Consider the following 19,951-nt stretch of genomic DNA (forward strand, 5'->3'; position numbering starts at 1 on the left):
AACTGGGATTTGTGGGTAGAATGAACAGCGGAATCAGAGAATTGCAAAGAACGTGAAAGCTCATGTAGACCAGAGACCTGCCATGGCAGGAAATCAACATCTGTGATAGGTCTCTTCCTCAAAGTAACTAATCATGGTTCTTCCTAATACCTTGGTGAAATGTGTTGCTATTGTTGCAGGCCAAATGGCATTAAAACCAAACTGGCAGTAATGGTGAGTCTTGGCAGAAAAGTGTTATTTAACCTGAGCACAATTCGTGGTATACATGAAGAGAACAAACATGGACCACCTGAACTTTACAAAAAAAGATTTCTGTAGCTTCACAAATTGTCCACAAGGGGTATCCACGTCTCAGAAAGGCATAAACCAACACACATTTTCCAGCAACATATCAAATATTTATTCATAATAGTACACAAATTTTCTCAAAATCCCCCCATCATGGAAGTATTTCCGCAGGCCAAATTAGCAGCACGTCAATCTCATCCTTTGGGTTATATCCTTTGCTGAAAGAAGCAGGTGTTTCTTTCCATTTTAATCTTAAGGAGTTCTGAATAAAGGAAAGAGATTTCTTTAATGATTCACAGGTTTATGTGTTAACAGAGAGAGCACACAGACACACAAACATTTCTATAGGCTGAACCAGAGTGGGGGGAGAAACCCAAAGCCAGTGTCTGAATGTGGCCTTCCAGGCCTCCCCATCTGACCCTTGACAGCCCGAGCTACACATTCTCTCTCAAAGTCACACAAAATACTGGTTCTACTTTGCCTGCCAGGAATGTGTCATTGAAATAATCCCTTCCTCTTGCTTGGAAGGTGTATGGGATAATTATCGAAGAAGATTATTGTACTTTGAGGAGATAGTGATCTGGCATGGTCAGCTTTTCTGCCTCTGGTCCCTTCCTGACTCTGGCTTCTGTGTTTTATTGCTTTCAATATCCCTTGTGAAAAGGTATTTTGATGTGTTGGTGACACTGGTCAGCAAAGACTTTGATGTATAGCCTGGCATTTTTGTCTTTGGATGTAGAATCGCTCATAGTTGAGCCTGTATTATCCTAACAGGGCACAGCATCTATAAAATACCGTATTTTCTGCTCTATAAGACTCACTTTTTCCCTCCTAAAAAGTAAGGGGAAATGTGTGTGCGTCTTATGGAGTGAATGCAGGCTGCGCAGGTATCCCAGAAGCCAGAACAGCAAGAGGGATTGCTGATTTCACTGCGCAACGATCCCTCTTGCTGTTCTGGCTTCTGAGATTCAGAATATTTTTTTTCTTGTTTTCCTCCTCCAAAAACTAGGTGCGTCTTCTGGTCTGGTGCGTCTTATAGAGCGGAAAATACGGTGCCTAGTTTCTTAGCATGCCAGTTGGGAGCTCTGCATAGGCTGGGGGTAACTTTGCCACTTCGCCACAGGGCTTCCCAGTGGCTGATTGCAGTGCGTGCTTGGTAATGTATATACTGCTTACTGTTTGGAATAAAATCTGTAATCTTCTCAGCCACTTGCGTTTGTATTGATTCTGAATCTAATCTTAAAAGAACCATCTTGCATTTGGCAAGACAGAAGGAAGACAGGGAGATGTATACACACATACAAAAGTCAGAATTATTCTTGTTGCCATACCCACATTTGTCTCTGACTCCATCCACCAATGGGATGGGGCCCTTGGAAGGATGCTCAAAAGGAAATATGGCTCTTGGTTTTTAAAAAACATCTCACTAAACATGGCCTCAATGTACTGCAGAACCTCCATGTGTCCCTATTTTCCCGGGACAGTCCCAGATTCACAGAAGCTTTCCCAGTTTCAGATTTGATTCAGCAATGTCCCACTTTTTCTGAGGACATCCCTATTTTCATTGGAGACATGTTGGGTGGCATTGTAGGATGTCTCTATTTTCATTGGAGGGTATGGGGTTATGTGACCCACAAGTCAAGGAGATAAGTAACTATACAACCTTGAGAAGATACCAGAAGTCAGCCCTTTATAAAGAAGTCTAAATTTCGAGACTAATTTCTTTAAGCATTTTATTTTATCAATACTTTAAGAAACATGTTCCATTTGAGTTCCATGGAAGAACTAGGAAGAGAACTTACTGTGCACAGCATGGCACGCCTGTAAGACAAGTTGCTTCACTCACGACCTTCTCGCATTTAGACTTGCATTTCCCACCAACCTCGAAGCATGTAGGAGTACCCCTTGCATGGACAAATCCTAGATAGAGAGATTTTATTTTATTTTATGAAGGCATTTCCACATTCTGACATTCCTGACCCCAGCATCACCCGCCATTGCAGCTGCTTCTTTGAGCTGCAGTGGACTACCTTTAACCATCTCATAAGAATACCAGAGATCAACATGTATTGACATTTTGAATTTTCAGATGATTTCAATTCAGTTTTCATAAGGTAGGTGTTACGATGTCTGCACTGAGCTTTCCATTTCGGGAGTGACACTGGAACGTAATGGATTACATGTTTCCTCCGGTGAACAGGGCCAAACCTCTGGAGAGGCAGTTGCCACAAGTTGCAATCTGGAAGGGGTAGCAGATTTGCCTCTGGCTGCTGCCCTCACCTTCCTGCCTCCTTGGCCACGGCAGTGACACCTCCTCATCCCTGGGACAGTTTCTTCAGGAATGCAGGAAAGCTTTCCTTCTCCCACTCTTCCCACCCATTCCTTCTCCAGTTCCTCCTCTATCCTTTCTGACTCTCCAGATTTTCTGGTCTGAAATCCTCACTTGGCTTGGGTGCTTGGCTTGCAGTATTCAAGGTTTCAATGCTGCGTGACTTGCAGGGAAGGGGCTTAGTACTTCCCAACAGCTTGTACCCCATCAGTAAGTGCTGATGAAGTGGAATGAAGAGCTGAACATTGCCCTACTGCCATGTCAACGCTGCCTTGCCTACTGCAGTCAATAAAGTTTTGGCCTGATTTAAACCAATGTCTGGTGTCTTGTGTTTGTTATTTCAGGGCGGTCACAGAATCACCTTCCAGGGCAAACCCTTTTCCTGCTTGACCTTGCTTGTTCTTCAATATTTTCCCGCAATGAACTTTATTTGGACACATCAGACTTTGCACTTCATATGGCAGTAAAAGGCAAATATTTATGAATGTCAGACAATCTTTTATATTAGAAATCCTAATCTCATGTTCAAAGCACATTTACACACACCCTCATAAATCTGGAAAATGCAGCATAGCAAAGAGATGGTGTGAACAGGATTGGATGATGGAGGAGAGTCTGAGAAGGGCGACAGTATAGATCAAGGGAAACAAGAATGAAGAATGAAGTCTTGAGAGTAGGTGCAGAAGGAGAGAAAGAGAGAGGTTTAGAAAGAGAGAGGAGAGGGAGCATCATAGATCAAGCCATATGGCTTTCATATTAGCCTGGAAGGAAAAGTCTTTAGCAGAAGTGAAGGAGAAAACCATGCTAGTTAACGAATCCCAATTTTTACATTATGTCTGAGCATTCTGATTTTGATCTATGCCTTACCTGGAGAAGCTAAGAGCATCGCTGAAAGAGCAATGATGTAAAAGATGCTGATCTGCATTGCTGAAGTTTGACTGGGAATGCAAAGTTGGAAACCAAAGAAGGGAGACCAAGAGTACTCTCGATTTCCTATGTCATCCAAAAGACTGCATGCTCACGTATTTATAGGTCTGCAAACTGCACTTACACGTCAGCCCTAGGATTTTGTGTCCTAAAAGTACTGGATGCGATAGCAGGAAGTCCAGTACTCCTCATAAAGTCCTGGTGCACCAAAAAGAAGTAAAATACACTAACTTGTACATTGATAGTCCAGTCAGCTCAAGACAGTAATTTTATTGTTTTCTGTGTTTTTATTATATTGCCTGTATTTTTCTTCCTGTTTCCTGCTGCTATTGTTCATGGCTAAAACTAATGAACTGAACAGGATGTACAAATTAGTATGGTGAGCACTTTGAGTCTCTTTGTCTTAAAACAAGGTTTCCTTATTGTTGCTATTTTAAAGAATAAGGCCACATTTAGAATTCGGGGAGAATCTCCAACTGGGCAAAATATCTGGATTAGTTTGGTGTGCACTTTCAGTTGATAAGGCAGTCCTCAGGTTTTCTGGCACCACTGCTCCCATGACTGGCAAGAAGATGTGGCCAAAAGGAGAGCCTTGTTGGATCAGACCAAAGGTTCATCCAAGATCCTGTTCTGACAGTAGCCAGGCAGATGCCCATGGGAAGCCCACCAATAAGACATAACCACAGGAGTGTGCCTCACCCACAAGTGGTATTCAGAGACTCTGTGTTATCAAGGCTGGGACTGGACTCCTGACCTTAAGTCTCTGAGAAGACAGAGAAGTTGTAATATGTTCTGCTGTGATTTTTCTCTCTTGCTGTAGTATTTGAGATCCCCTTCAGGCTTCAACCTTGTGGACTGGCATTTTTCACTTTGCCCTTTCGAAAATAAAATAAAAGCTTTATTAATAACTGAAATTTGTCAGGGATAATCTTCATGTGCGTTTAGGTGGTGGGGAATGTTGTTTCACCATTGGTGAAATGGTTAAAACTTCCCTAAACCGGGCAGTTCTCAGATGTCTTCTAGAAGTAAGATAGTTGTTTATTTCATACAATCATAGAATCATAGAGTTGGAATAGACCACAAGGGCCATCGAGTCCAACCCCCTGCCAAGCAGGTAACACCATCAGAGCTCTCCTGACATATGGTTGTCAAGCCTCTGCTTAAAGACCTCCAAAGAAGGAGACTCCACCACACTCCTTGGCAGCAAATTCCACTGTCGAACAGCTCTTATTGTCAGGAAGTTCTTCCTAATCTTTAGGTGGAATCTTCTTTCTTGTAGTTTGGATCCATTGCTCCGTGTCCACTTCTCTGGAGCAGCAGAAAACAACCTTTCTCCCTCCTCTATATGACCCTCCTCTGGACACGTTCCAGTTTGTCAGTGTCCTTCTTGAACTGTGGTGCCCAGAACTGGACACAGTACTCCAGGTGAGGTCTGACCAGAGCAGAATACAGTAGCACTATTACTTCCCTTGATTTAGATGCTATACTCCTATTGATGCAGCCCAGAATTGCATTAGCTTTTTTAGCTGCCGCATCACACTGTTGGCTCATGTCAAGTTTGTGGTCAACCAAGACTCCTAGATCCTTTTCACATGTACTGCTCTCAAGCCAGGTGTCCCCCATCTTGTATTTGTGCCTCTCATTTTTTTTGCCCAAGTGCAATACTTTACATTTCTCCCTGTTAAAGTTCATCTTGTTTGTTTTGGCCCACTTCTCTAATCTGTCAAGGTCGTTTTGAAGTGTGATCCTGTCCTCTGGGGTGTTAGCCACCCCCCCCCCCCAGTTTGGTGTCATCTGCAAATTTGATCAGGATGCCCTTGAGTCCATCATCCAAGTCATTGATAAAGATGTTGAATAAGACCGGGCCCAAGACAAGAATATCATGGGGCACCTTGTCGAATGCCTTGCTGAAATCAAGGTAGGCTACATCCACTGCGTTCCCTTCATCTACCAGGCTTGTAATTCTGTCAAAAAATGAGATCAGGTTAGTCTGACATGACTTATTTTTCAGAAATCCATGCTGACTATTGGTGATCACAGCATTCCTTTCTAGGTGCTCACAGACTGTTTGCTTAATGATCTGCTCCAGAATCTTCCCTGGTATTGATGTCAGACTGACTGGGCGATAATTATTTGGGTCCTCTCTTTTCCCCTTTTTGAAAATAGGGACAACATTTGCCCTCCTCCAGTCTGCGGGGACATCGCCTGTTCTCCAGGAATTCTCAAATTTCCTTGACATCTGATGGGAAGCATTCCACAGGGCAGGCGCCACCAAAACCCATAGTAATGAATGCAAATGGGGGAAGCATAACTCTGTTCTTAAGAGATATAATTTGCTCCTGAATAACTACTGGAGTTGGAACGAGAATGCAGAGCAGGTTTAACACAGATAGGGCAGCTTCCCATAGCAAATTTTCATATAAACAGGTACCAGTCAAAGCTTGTAACCTGTACACAGCCCTCTGACCTCTCAAGGGTGGAGGGGTGAGTCATGCAAAACCCAATTTCACATTAAAGGGAAAGGCTGGGTGATGACCCCATTTAGAACCTGAATGTTGGGCTCCTAGCCACCTGGATTATGTTACAGGAAGTAAGTGAGCTAGTATCTTGGTTATATGTACTGACAAGCCAGCTAAATAGATGACCTCTTCTAAGGGGAGTTCTGCACCTCCTTTCAGGCAGTTCCCATCCATCCAGGATTCCTGGGTAGCATCTCCACCAGAATCAGAGAATTCTAAGGAACCTCAAAGGCCCAAAGGCAAGAAATCCACTCATATACCATCCATAATAGGTATTGGTTAAGCCTCTTCACCATACCCACTAATCAAGGATTGCCTATGATCAACAGGGACAGTCTGTTGCCCTGTCAATGAAGGCATCCCATTGAGACGTTTTTCATAATGCTTCAGAGAAATGTGTTAATATTGATGAAGTGGTGGCTTTCGGTCATCTGATAGCCAAATGGTATTTAAACCACTTTGGTAGCAATGGGGAGTCTTTGCAGAAAACATGTTCAGAATTTTTGGTAAAAATAAAAAAATTCCTTCCAGTAGCACCTTAAAGACCAACTAAGTTAGTTCTTGGTATGAGCTTTCGTGTGCATACACACTTCTTCAGATAAGAATTTTTGGTATACCCATAGAGAACCAACATGGAGGACCTGATGGTTTTCTTAACTTTACAAATAAAAAGCTTTCTGGAAGTTTGCAAATCCTCCGCAAGAGTGGATTCACATCTCACAAGAACACAAGCCCACACACATTTTCCAGCAACATATTACATTTTATTCAAAATAGTATACAGGTTTGTTGTTGATGATGTTTCAAAAAATTCAATTCCACTGAAGTATTTTCTGGAAGCCAAACAACAGCAGATCAATCTATTCATCTGGGTAATATCAGCTGCTGAAATAAGCAAATGTTACTCTCCACCTTACCCTTAATGAAATCTGCAGAAATAAAAACATATATTCTGTGATTACTGGGTTTATGTGTTAACACAGAGACAGTACACACACACACACACACACACACACACACAAACATATGTGGGGACACTCCATAAGCAACAAACTTTCATGTCACAAAAATGCCAATGACCTGTAGTTTATTAATTTTGACAATTTCTTAAATTAAAATTTACAAATGAGCAAATTTGACTGAACATTCAACTAATATGCAGCACTAAATCTGACTTTTAAAATGCACGGGGGGGGGGGGGGAGAATGCAAAACAAAACAGCACATCCACCACTGGATTGGGGCCCTCAGGCTGAATACTTCCCTCACCCCTGACCTCGATACAGTGTGTATGCTGCAAAAGATGTAGTTTAGTGTTACATGCAAGGTGCCTTGGAATAATTTCCATTCCAAGGATTGTGATATAAATAAGTCTTCTTATTTTTTTTACTTCTTCTTTTTCAGAACACTGAATCATATGTTTGTGGTCTTGGGCTTTAAGACCCATCAACCCCCATCGTGCATGCACACGAAAGCTCCTACTAATAACAAACTTAGTTGGTCTCTAAGGTGCTACTGGACGGAATGTTTTTATTTTGTTTCCCCATCAGAGCAAATAGGGATGCTGGGACTTGTAGTCCATAATGTATGGAGGGCACCAGGTTGGAGACGGATGCACTTTTGCCCAATTTTGTTCCATGCACTATTGGGGGTGTGTGTGAAAATTCATTTTAAACCTCCACAACTCCTTTTTTAAAAAAATCCTCCCCAAAGAAAAACCTTAATAATTTTTCTGTCCCCCAAACTGCAGGTCCTAGAGAAGGGGGAACATTGTTTGATTAAGGGATTCATTCATTCTTACTTGATAATTATAGATTGCAACCTGCTGCTGCTGCTTTGGAATGGAACGGATTACCCTTTAATCCTCTAATAATAATACTGAAGTTCAGCTTTCATTGTCCTCTGGTTTGCCTTGTGTACTTTCTGGTGACAATGCATTGCTTGCAAAAAGACATATATGGAGGGAAATGATGAACAGAAATTTGTATGTTAAGTGAAAATGCACACAAATGTATGTTCACAGCTTTGTGTGGAATCATTTATTTTATTTTATTTTAAAATCAGAGACTGCTGCAGAAATGCGAGTAGGAGAAATCACAGAAACCAAACACCTACAGATTAATTCATCACAAGGGAAGGGGGTCATATATTATTCTACTAATGCTTCCTCTCTTCCAAAGAAGGGTTCACCTATCCATTCCACACTCCTTCCTTTTGCTTGTACAGTACTGAGAGATTTTCTCCCCTGAGTTTTCTGTGGATACATATTCACCAGCCCATGCCACTTTGCATTTTGTATGGTGTTCAAAGTTAGATGTCTATCAGTGTTAGAGGAACACGAAACCCATTATTTTAGAAATCCACCTCTCAAACTCATCTACACACACCCTTATAAGCGAGAGCAGGCAGCATGGTAAAGAGATGGCTTGAGCAAGACAGGATGATGGGCAGGTAGAAGAGTCCAAGGAGGACAGCAGCAATTGCTCAACTGAAAGAAGAATGAAGGAGAGAGAGGAGAGGTGTGTGAAGAGAGAATGAGACAGATCTAGAAAAGGAGGAGAAGAGAGCAAGATAGACGAGGGCATGTAGTCTTCATCTTAATCTTGAGGGGAAAGTCTTCTGCAGAATTGGAGGAGAAGGCTATCTTCGTTATTGAATCCCAATTTTCACATCATCTCTGAACATTCTGATCTTGATGTACAGCTTACCTGGAAAACCGAGGAGCATCCCTGAAAGGGCAATGATGTAAAAGATGCTGATCTGCATTGCTGAAGTTTGAGTGGGAATTTCAAGTCAGAAACCAAGGAAGGGAGACCAAGAGTGCTATCAATTCCCTGTGCCATCAAAAAGAATGCATACTCACGTATTTATAGGTCTGTAAATGGCACTTGGAAGTCAGCCCTAGGATGTGCTGTACTAAAAGTACTGGATGCGGTAGCAGGAAAATTTTGGTCCACTGCTCCTCTTGAAGTCTTGGAGCTGTGATAGGAATTTTATGGTCTTAGATATGTGGTAATGTTCATAACCGCACATACATGGATCAGCACAGGAAGGCCAACCTGGAACCATTTTGATTCCTAAACTGACCAAATGTTATCTCTGCAAGGTCAAAATGGAAAAGCCTCCCCATTGTCTTTTCCTTCACAAACCCTGTCTTAAGGGTATGTCTGTGTTTGCATGAGGGTGTGAGCCTATGACCTGGCCCAGGAACTATTTATCACTACAAAAGACTGGCCAGGCTCCACAGGCAATCCAATCAAGTAACCTGCCAGACAGGAAATAAACAAGGGCAAGAGAAAAACAATACTGAAATTTCTGTTTTAAGACCACCTTTTCTGTGATGTATCTGAGGGGTGGTCTTAGGTTACACCCCTTCTGTGATGTATGTATAATGTTTCTGGGGGTGGTCTTGATCTACAGGATGGGAATTTCAAAAGTCTTTATAAGCCCTTGCACAGCATTTTTGGGGGTCCTCCTCCTTTCCTGCATGTGAGGGGAGCACCCTGTTGCAACAGATCAATAAAGATCAGGCTTACTAGCTGCTTTGCTTCTCAATAGTCTCTGGTTGGCCTCTGTATTTCTCTCCTGCCAGTAGGGAACCTATGTAAGGACTCTATATGGGCTCTTGGATACCCCATAAGGGAAAAGGGCATATTTTTATTTACAACAGATGGCGACCACGCACGAAGGGACTTTTGGTTACCCGGATTCTGGAAGTGAGGAAGGACTGGTGGTCCAGTGTGCACCAGGCAGTTTGCCAAGAGGAATAACCAGTCCTCCATCGATCCCAGGGTCTGGAAATAACTGGAGGTTCAGTGGGGTTAACCAGAGGAAGCAACGCTTGATCAGGCCCGCCTTAAACAACCTGTTAAAAGATCCCGGGATCACCAGGACAGCGCTTGCGAAGTGAGTATAAGTAGGAAAAAACGGGTAGTGGGGTGGGATTCTGCAAACCACAGCAAACCTATACTTCTCAAATCCTGACTTCTTTCTTCACTTTAACTCGTGAAAAAATTGCCTTCTCTTCCTTTCTGTCCTCTCGATCTCAACACCAGCCCTAGCCCTTCGGAGTATGCCCAAGCAAAAGGTGGTGTGTGATTTCTTCCACTTAATTCTATATGCCAACCTATTCCTTCGGAGTTATGCCCAGAAAGGTTGTGCAATTTCTTCTGCACTGAAAACTATGATTCCCAAAACTATTAACTCCCAGCGCAGCCGCACCTCTGCCATGGCGATCTGTGTTAAAAATGACCTGTGAACAGAGAACGCAAGGGCGCTGAATTCCTTTCCATCTTTCATATTCCAGAGTCTCAATCTGGCATTGCAAGTGTGCAAGCATTCAGTAGGGACTCTGGGTTAGATTGTAAGAGGCAGGGAGGTTGCTGTGGGTTCCAGAACAGATATTGAGTGAGAGAGGTTTCCCCTTCGGAGTTTTGTCCAGGTATTCCCAGGTTCCCCTTCGGAGTTTTGTCCAGGTATTCCCAGGTTCCCCTTCGGAGTTTTGTCCAGGTATTCCCAGGTTCCCCTTCGGAGTTTTGTCCAGGTATCCCCAGGTTTCCCCCCTTGGAGTTTTGTCCAGGTTTCCCCTTTTCCGGACCCTTCGGAGTTTTGCCCAGGTCCAAACCCCTTTTAATTGAAAATGGGTGCACCTCAATCAAAAGAAAAATAGTCCTCAGACCCTTGGCATGAAAGAAGCCCAATTGGTGCTTACGTCCCGCCTGGACTCTGACAGCCCCCTTCAATTTGTGTTTAAGAAACGTTTTTCCTGTGTTTAAATTGTACTTAGGTAACATTCAGCAGCTGATTATCTTAAATGTGCCATCTAAAATAAAAATGCAAGCTTGCTTCAAAATTTTAAATCTAAGGAAGCCATGTTGAGCCTTATCAATCTTAAACAAGACAAAATTGAGAATGAAGTGTGCAAATGTTTGTTATTTGAGAAAGGCTCTAAAAGAGAGTTTTCTAAAAGGACTGACAAAACCCGGGACCAGGAGGAAGGGACACTGGATGAAGATTGGATTGTTTTTATTTCTCTTTTTACTATCAGGATTGTTTTATAAAATTGATGAATGTTAGAAAAATGTTGGAACGAAATTACTTGGCTCTAGTAAAAATGTTTAAAGAATTAGGTAAGAATATTATGGTTGTGAGAAAGCTTGGTTCTCCCCCCTGCCAGCCCCACAAGCTCGCGGGATAGCGGGGAGGCGGAGCGCCGCCACCCCGCTATTCCCCGACCTGATCTGGAGGCTGGCGGGGGGGGCGGAGAACCAAGCTTGCTTCTCCCCCCTGCCAGCCCCACAAGCTCGGGGGATAGCGGGGAGGCCGAGCACCGCCACCCCGCTATTCCCCAACCAGATCTGGAGTCTGGCGGGGGAGGGGAGAAGCAAGCTTGCTTCTCCCCCAGCCAGCCCCACAAGCTCGCGGGATAGCGGGGAGGCGGAACGCCGCCACCCCGCTATTCCCCGACCTGATCTGGAGGCTGATGGTGGGGAGAAGCAAGCTTGCTTCTCCCCCCTGCCAGCCCCACAAGCTCGCGGGATAGCGGGGAGGCGGAGCGCCGCCACCCCGCTATTCCCTGACCTGATCTGGAGGCTGGCGGGGGGGGGAGAACCAAGCTTGCTTCTCCCCCCTGCCAGCCCCACAAGCTTGGGGGATAGCGGGGAGGCGGAGTGCCGCCACCCCGCTATTCCCCGACCTGATCTGGAGGCTGGCGGGGGGGGGGAGAACCAAGCTTGCTTCTCCCCCCTGCCAGCCCCACAAGCTCGCGGGATAGCGGGGAGGCTGAGCACCGCCACCCCGCTATTCCCCGACCAGATCTGGAGGCTGGCGGGGGAGGGGAGAAGCAAGCTTGCTTCTCTCCCCGCCAGCACCACAAACTCGGAGGACAGCAGGGCAAGCTGTCCCTGAAGGCAGAAGAGGGAGACGGAGCTCTCCGTCTCCCTCTTCTAGCTTGGGGATGGCTGTGCAAACCTGGGGGGGAAATAAAAAATTTCCCTTGATTTCCCCCCCCCCAAAAAACAACAACACTAGGTGCGTCCTATGGGCCGGTGCGTCCTATAGGGCAAAAAATATGGTACATTGGCAGTCATTGTTGCTTTTAACAATAAACCAAATGAGGCAGGTAAACCAATACCAGGTTGCCTTGTCATTGAATATACAGTATCAGCTCCATCTCCATTTTCTAGAGCAGCAACAGGGGTCCAACACTCAGAGAGGATAATTAGAGCCTCTGAATACCACTTGTGGGTGTGGCACACTACTGTGGTTATGTCTTGTTGGTGGGCTTCCCATGTGCATCTGGTTGGCCACTGTCAGAACAGGATCTTGGATGAACCTTTGGTCTGATCCAACAAGGGTCTCCTTTTGAGAGCCAATGTGGTATAGTGGTTAACAGCGGAAGACTCGTAATCTGGTGAGTCGGGTTCACATCTCCGCTCCTCCACATGCAGCTGCTGGGTGACCTTGGGCCAGTCACACTTCTCTGAAGTCTCTCAGCCCCACTCACCTCACAGAGTGTTTGTTGTGGGGGAGGAAGGGAAAGGAGAATGTTGGCCAATTTGAGACTCCTTTGGGTAGTGATAAAGCAGGATATCAAATCCAAACTCTTCTTCGTCTCCTTTTGGTCACATCATCTTGCCAGTCATGGGAGCAGTGGTGCCAGAAAACCTGAGGACTGCCTCATCAACCGAAAGTGCATGCCAAACTAATCCAGATATTTTGCCCACTTCCCCCCGAATACTAAATGTGGCCTTATTCTTTAAAACAACAGCAACAAGGAAACCTTGTTTTAAGACAAAGAGACTCAAAGTGCTCACCATACTAATTTGTACATACTGTTCAGTTCATTTTACTACTTTTAGCCATGAACTATAGCAGCAGGAAACAGGAAGAAGAATACAATTTAATGAAAACACTAAAATGATGGAGCTGTATTTTACGTCTTTTTGGTGCTCAAAGACTTCATGAGGAGTACTGGACTTCCTGCTAACACATCAGTTCTTTTAGGATACCAAATCCTAGGGCTGACGTGTAAGTGCCGTTTGCAGACCTATAAATACGTGAGCATGCAGTCTTTTGGATGACATAGGAAATCGAGAGCACTCTTGGTCTCCCTTCTTTGGTTTCCAACGTGGCATTCCCAGTCAAACTTCAGCAATGCAGATCAGCATCTTTTACATCATTGCTCTTTCAGCGATGCTCTTAGCTTCTCCAGGTAAGGCATAGATCAAAATCAGAATATTCAGACATAATGTAAAAATTGGGATTCGTTAACTAGCATGGCTTTCTCCTTCACTTCTGCTAAAGACTTTTCCTTCAAGGCAAATATGAAAACTATATGGCTTGATCTATGATGCTCCCTCTCCTCTCTCTTTCTAAACCTCTCTCTTTCTCTCCTTCTGCATCTACTCTCAACACTTCCCTCCTTCATTCTTGTTTCCCTTGATCTATTGATCATGCTGTTGCCCTTCTCAGACTCTGCCCCATCATCCAATCCTGTTCACACCATTTCTTTGCTATGCTGCCTTTTCCAGATTTATGAGGGTGTGTGTAAATGCGTTTTGAACTCGAGATAAGGATTTTCAATATAAAGGATTGTCTGATATTGATAAATATTTGGCTTTTGCTGCCGTATGAAGTGCAAAGTCTTATGTGACCAAATAAAGTTCATTGGCAGAAAATATTGAAGAACAAACAAGGGGAATCAGGGAAAAGGTTTGCCCTGGAAGGTGACTGTGTGACCTGTGAGAGCCCTGAAATAACAGAGACAAGACACCAGACATTGGTTTAAAATCAAGCCAAAACTTTATTGACTGCTGTAGGCAAGGCAGGGTTGACATAGCTGTAGGGCAAGGTTCAGTTCTTCATTCCACTTAGCACTTACTGATATGGTACAAGCTCTTTGGAAGTACTAAGCCCCTTCCTGGATGTCACCCCGCATTGAAACCTTGAATACTGCAAGCCAAGCACCCAAGCCAAGTGAGGATTTCAGACCAGAAAACCGGGAGAGTCAGAAAGGATAGAGGAGGAACTGGAGAAGGAATGTGAAGAGTGGGAGAAGGAAAGCTTTCCTGCATTCCTGAAGAAACTGTCCCAGGGATGAGGAGGTGTCACTGCCGTGGACAAGGAGGCAGGAAGGTGAGGGCAGCAGCCAGAGGCAAATCTGCTATCCCTTCCAGATTGCCACTTGAGGCAACTGCTTCTCCAGAGGATTGGCCCTGTTCACTGGAGGAAACATGTAATCCATTACGTTCCAATGTCATTCCCAAAGTGGAAAGCTCAGTGCAGACATAGTAACACCTTGTGAATGCTGAATTTAAATAATCTGAAAATTCAGAAGGGCAATACATGTTGAGCTCTGGTATTCTTATGAGAGGGTTAAAAGGTAGTCCACTGAAGGTCAAAGAAGCAGTTGCAATGGCGGGTGATAATGGGGTCAGGAATGGCAGAATATGGAAATGCCTTCATACAATAAAATAAAATTTCTCTATCTAGGATTTGTCCATGCAGGGGAACCTCGTCAATGTGAGGCTATTGGTGGGACTTGTGGGACTGAATGTGAGAGGATTGTGCGGAGCGCAGTTTGTCCTGGAAAGACCATATGCTGTGTACCGTAAGTTTCCTTCCTGGTTTTTCAAATCCATGGAACTCAAATGGAACATGTATTGATAAAATAAAATGCTTAAAGTAAATTAACCTCGAAATTTAAAACAACCTGATTTCTTTCTTTCTCTCTCTCATGTTTAAATTTATGCCCATTGATTAATTATTCATCTTTACTGTGGTCCAAAAACCCATAACAGAGATTCAGAATACAGATTCACACAGAAAACCCCCTGGGAAAGGAAGACCAAGACAATATTTGTTTAGTCTTAAGTATGATGGTCTTTGATATGTATGACTTCCAAAAGAAACTTTGCCACGGCCACTGTGATATCATTAGACTTGAAGTCCAGAAGATATTTTGTATAGTAGGCTTCAGATTTACCCGGCCGATTTGCCAGTAGGCGTTTAACGTTGATTATCTGCTCCCAGTTAGTGGGCAACATTTATTTCATATCCTTTTTCAATTGCATTTTTTTCAATACAAAACTTTGTAAAGCTTAGAAGGGACTGCTCAACGTATGTGTTATGTTATTTTTACACTCACTTTCATTAATATACATTTTCTCTTCAACTTGATGTCTCACTAAGAGTTTTCTAATATGGTTGCAACAAAACTTAAAATACCACCATATACTTCCTATTTCCCCAAGCAGTAAGAATCATGTATGATTGGGGCCATTTTTAAAGCATTTGCTTTATTTACAATTAATGAAGTGCAAACCATCGAAAACCTTGTGCCCTTTAGATGTTTCGGATTACAAGTTCCCATATCCCTGTCCATACTGATTGGGGCTCACAGGTATTGTAGTCCAAGACAACTTAGATATGAGTCAATGTTCAGACACCTTTAGAAAAAGAATAAGAAAATGAGCTTTTTTATGATTACCTGGAGGAGTTGGGGTGGGTGGGTGAATGTGAATAAGTGGAAAACTTAGTTTAATGCTATTAATTATATTTCAGAGCCCCTAACATCAACATGAAACTATGTTTTTAGCAACACACACACAATGCACATGCCCTCAAACATTTCTCTGATGGAAATGGAAATGTCCTATTCCATCATAATAATAATTATATCAATTATACCCCGCTCATCTGACTTAGTTGCCCTTGCCACTCTAGGCAGCTTCCATCATACATAAAAATGTAATAAAACGTAAAACATTTTAAAACTACTCTATACTGGGCTGCCTTCAGATGTCTTCTAAAGGATATATAGTTACTTATGTCCTTGACTCGTGGGTCATATAACTCCATACCTTCCAATGAAAATAGGGACATCATACCACGCCCTCCAACATGTCTCCAATAAAAATAGGGATGTCCTCAGGAAAAGTGGGACATAGCGGGATCAAATCTGAAACTGTGAATTTGGGACTGTCCCTAGAAATGAGGGACACATGGAGGGTCTGCAGTACATTGAGGCCATGTGTGGTGAGATGTTTTTAAAAAACCAAGATACATCTTTCCTTTTGAGCATCCTTCCAAGGGCCCCATCCCATTGGTGCATGGAACCAAAGACAAATGTGGGTGTGGCAACGAGAATAATTCTGACTTTTGTATGCATGCATGCATGCATCTCCCTATCTTCCTTCCAAGCAAGAGGAAGGGATTAGTTCAAGGACACGTTCCTGGCAGGCAAAGCAGATCCAGTATTTTGTGCTACTTTGAAAGAGAATGTGTAGATCAAGCTGCCAAGGGTCAGATGGAGAGGTCTGGAAGGCCACATTCAGACCCTGGTGTTGAGTTTCTCCCCCACCCCCCACCCCAGTTCAGCCTACATAAATGTGTCTGTGTGTGTACTCTCTCTATTAACACTTAAACATGTGAATCACTAAAGAAATGTCTTTCCTTTATTCAGAAATCCTTCCAATTAAAATAGAAAGAAACACCTGCTTCTTTTAGCAACGGATATAACCCAAAGAATGAGATTGACGTGCTGCTGATTTGGCCTGCGGAAATACTTCCACGATGTGGGAATTTTGTGAAAATGTGTGTACTATTATGAATAAATATTTGATATGTTGCTTGAAAATGTGTGTTGGTTTATGCCTTTCTGAGACATGGGTACCCATTGTGGACAATTTGCAAAGCTACAGAAATCTTTTTATTTCTAAAGTTCAGGTCGTCCATGCCTGTTCTTTAGAATCATAGAATCATAGAGTTGGAATAGACCACAAGGGCCAACGAGTCCAACCCCCTGCCAAGCAGAAAACACCATCAAAGCACTCCTGACATATGGTTGTCAAGCCTCTGCTTAAAGACCTCCAAAGTAGGAGACTCCACCACACTCCTTGGCAGCAAATACCACTGTCAAAGAGCTCTTACTGTCAGGAAGTTCTTCCGAATGTTTAGGTGGAATCTTCTTTCTTGTAGTTTGGATCCATTGCTCTGTGTCCGCTTCTCTGGAGCAGCAGAAAACAACCTTTCTCCCTCCTCTATGTGACATCCTTTTATATATTTGAACATGGCTATCATATCACCCCTTAACCTCCTCTTCTCCAGGCTAAACATGCCCAGCTCCCTTAACCATTCCTCATAAGGCATCGTTTCCAGGCCTTTGACCATTTTGGTTGCCCTCCTCTGGACACGTTCCAGTTTGTCAGTGTCCCTCTTGAACTGTGGTGCCCAGAACTGGACACAGTACTCCAGGTGAGGTCTGACCAGAGCAGAATACAGTGGCACTATTACTTCCCTTGATCTAGATGCTATACTCCTATTGATGCAGCCCAGAATTGCATTGGCTCTTTTAGCTGCCGCATCACACTGTTGGCTCATGCCAAGTTTGTGGTCAACCAAGACTCCTAGATCATTTTCACATGTACTGCTCTCAAACCAGGTGTCCCCCATCTTGTATTTGTGCCTCTCATTTTTTTTGCCCAAGTGCAATACTTTACATTTCTTCCTGTTAAAGTTCATCTTGTTTGTTTTGGCCCACTTCTCTAATCTGTCAAGGTCATTTTGAAGTGTGATCCTGTCCTCTGGGGTGTTAGCCACCCCTCCCAGTTTGGTGAGAGGGCTCCTGTGCTTGAATCCTGCTTACATATTTCTCACATGCATATACGTTCAGCCTCTGTGAGAACAGTATGCTGGACTAGATGGGCCATTGGCCTGATCCAGGAAGCTCTTATTACATTCTTATGTTAGGGTGTGAACTGTTACTTTAGGTCTCATATGAGATAGGAGATGTACCAGGGTCATGGAAAGTTCAGGAAGGATACCTTTCATATTAAACTTATGCCAGCTTCACTGTTTTGAAAGTCCAGACTAGTAACCCTTGTTACAATAGGGGTACATAAAGACTTTCATGGCGTCCAAATTTCCCCCTCCCTCCACTGAAACTAGGCTTAAAAGGAGAATTCTTTTGTAGCCAATAGAATAGTTTGCAGTCCATCTTTCAATGCGATGTGTCCCTTGACATTTTGTCCAACTTGTAAATGTGCCCACAGGTCAAAAGAGATTGGTGATCTCTGGTCTGTGAGGTAGGCTTACCAGCTTCATGTGCTGACCACACAGGTCCACAATTGTATCTTTAAACAAATATTGCTGTTCTGAGAGTTACTCTTTCCAACCTTATTTCCAAACCAGTGAACCCTGAGTACAGTCTTGAGAGAATACAACATTAATGTACCGTATTGTAGTTCCTCTTTTGGGCACGTCATGCATTTTAAAGGAATAATGCAATAAGCATTGGTGCCAAAATTCATGTTGCATCATGTGTATATATGAAACCTAAGCATGGAAACCCTATAAATGGAAGAGTCTTCAGCTTTTCAGATGACACTCTAACTTGACTGTACACTGAAGCGTTGACCATGCAAAACTGCTCTCTTTTCATAGCTGCCCTTTCATTGATGCTCCTGGTATCTTCAGGTAAGTCATACATCAAAATTACAATTAGACATAAGTTATGGAACTAAAGAATAAGAGGACTAGTGGGATAAAGGGAAACACAGGGACCAATTAAACCCAGCACCTTGTTTTTCACTGTGCTCAATTAGAAACCAGGAAGCAGGTCATTAAACTTTGCAAATAGTGTTCAGTTGCAGGGGGTGTTTTTGGAAAGGGGGAATAAAATAAACAATGAATTATTTAGGGTCTTTTGCGTTCATTCCATATGGTCTCAATTTGCCTAAGAATTTAATTTTTAACTGCTATTGATTTTCTTTTCTTTTTCTTGATAATATTTTTTATTAGTTTTCAATTACAATCCAACAATAACCTTATTATAACAATACCATTTTATAATAAAATTGTTAATACCAATCATTCAAATACTGAATTATATAATTTTGAAAAGGTGACCCCCCGCATGCTAGAATTGATGGTTTGGGGGTTTTCTTTATTTCTGCATTCCAAAATCTTATTAATTTAAATTACATTCTGGTCATTATCAATAATCCCTTATACAACAACTGCAATATTAATAACTTCTATTTGTGTTGACACATTAAATGATTTACAAAATTATAAGTAAGGCACTCAAACTATATGCTTGTTCTTCCTGTGTGTGGCAATTATTCTGTCTGTGGTGTTTCTTCCTGTTCTTGTAAAATGTTATGTCTATTTCCCCCCTGTTGTTGCTGTTATCTTTCATGCCTTGGGCAGAGCTGATATCTCATTGTTGTTCCAGAAATTTCTCCCCCACACTGTCCTGTGCTTCAATGTCTTCCAACTTTAGACCTGGTGTTCACCTCTATGGATGTGGGTGATCTGACTCTAATAATAATAATAATAATAATAATAATAATAATAATAATAATAATAATTTATTATTTATACCCTGCCCATCTGGCTGGGCCTCCCCAGCCACTCTAAGTAAAAGTGAAACAAAAGAAGTGCCATGGTGAGATCACTTCCTGGTTGTTTGTATTGCAATAAAAAAATTAATTGCATATATTTTCTTTCCACTTTCTGGCTGCTATGGTTCATTGCTAAAACTAATGAACTGAACTGAGGAGTGCATGCAGATTAGTACATTGAGCACTTTGTGCTTCTTTGTCTTAAAACAGGTTGCTATTTGGTTTTTGTTATTTTAAAGAACGAGGCCACATTTAGTAACACAGCACTGCAAAAAACTCCCACTGGGCAAAATCTCTGGCTTAGATTGCTATGCACTTTGGGATAATGGGCAGGTCAGTTTCCTGGCAGTCCTCAGTGTCAAGAGCCCAGGCTGCCGTCTTGATAACATGGCACGCAAGTCGTATTTGGGTTGAAGATTTAATATAGACATTGAAAAGAATTAAAATCATGTTTCCATCTGGCTGGACTCTGAATGTACAAGC

The 19,951-nt window shown here is 42.9% G+C and overlaps 3 long non-coding RNA genes across 3 annotated transcripts in view; 1 reads left to right on the forward strand and 2 right to left on the reverse strand.

Moving 5' to 3' along the window:
- LOC310702856 overlaps positions 1–19,951 on the reverse strand; it is a 960,387-nt gene that overhangs the window by 359,692 nt on the left and 580,744 nt on the right. The window lies entirely within an intron of this gene.
- Positions 377–3,596, reverse strand: LOC310702934. Its single transcript, XR_014523810.1, has 3 exons — positions 3,485–3,596; positions 2,091–2,208; positions 377–550 (listed from the first exon to the last, which is right to left on the reverse strand). It is a non-coding gene; the product is annotated as an uncharacterized lncRNA (long non-coding RNA).
- On the forward strand, positions 13,116–16,664 carry LOC310702930. Its single transcript, XR_014523805.1, has 3 exons — positions 13,116–13,275; positions 14,556–14,673; positions 16,528–16,664. It is a non-coding gene; the product is annotated as an uncharacterized lncRNA (long non-coding RNA).

Source organism: Podarcis liolepis (genome assembly GCF_965112155.1).
Source record: "Podarcis liolepis genome assembly, chromosome: 3".
In the NCBI taxonomy this organism is placed as follows: Eukaryota; Metazoa; Chordata; class Lepidosauria; order Squamata; family Lacertidae; genus Podarcis; species Podarcis liolepis.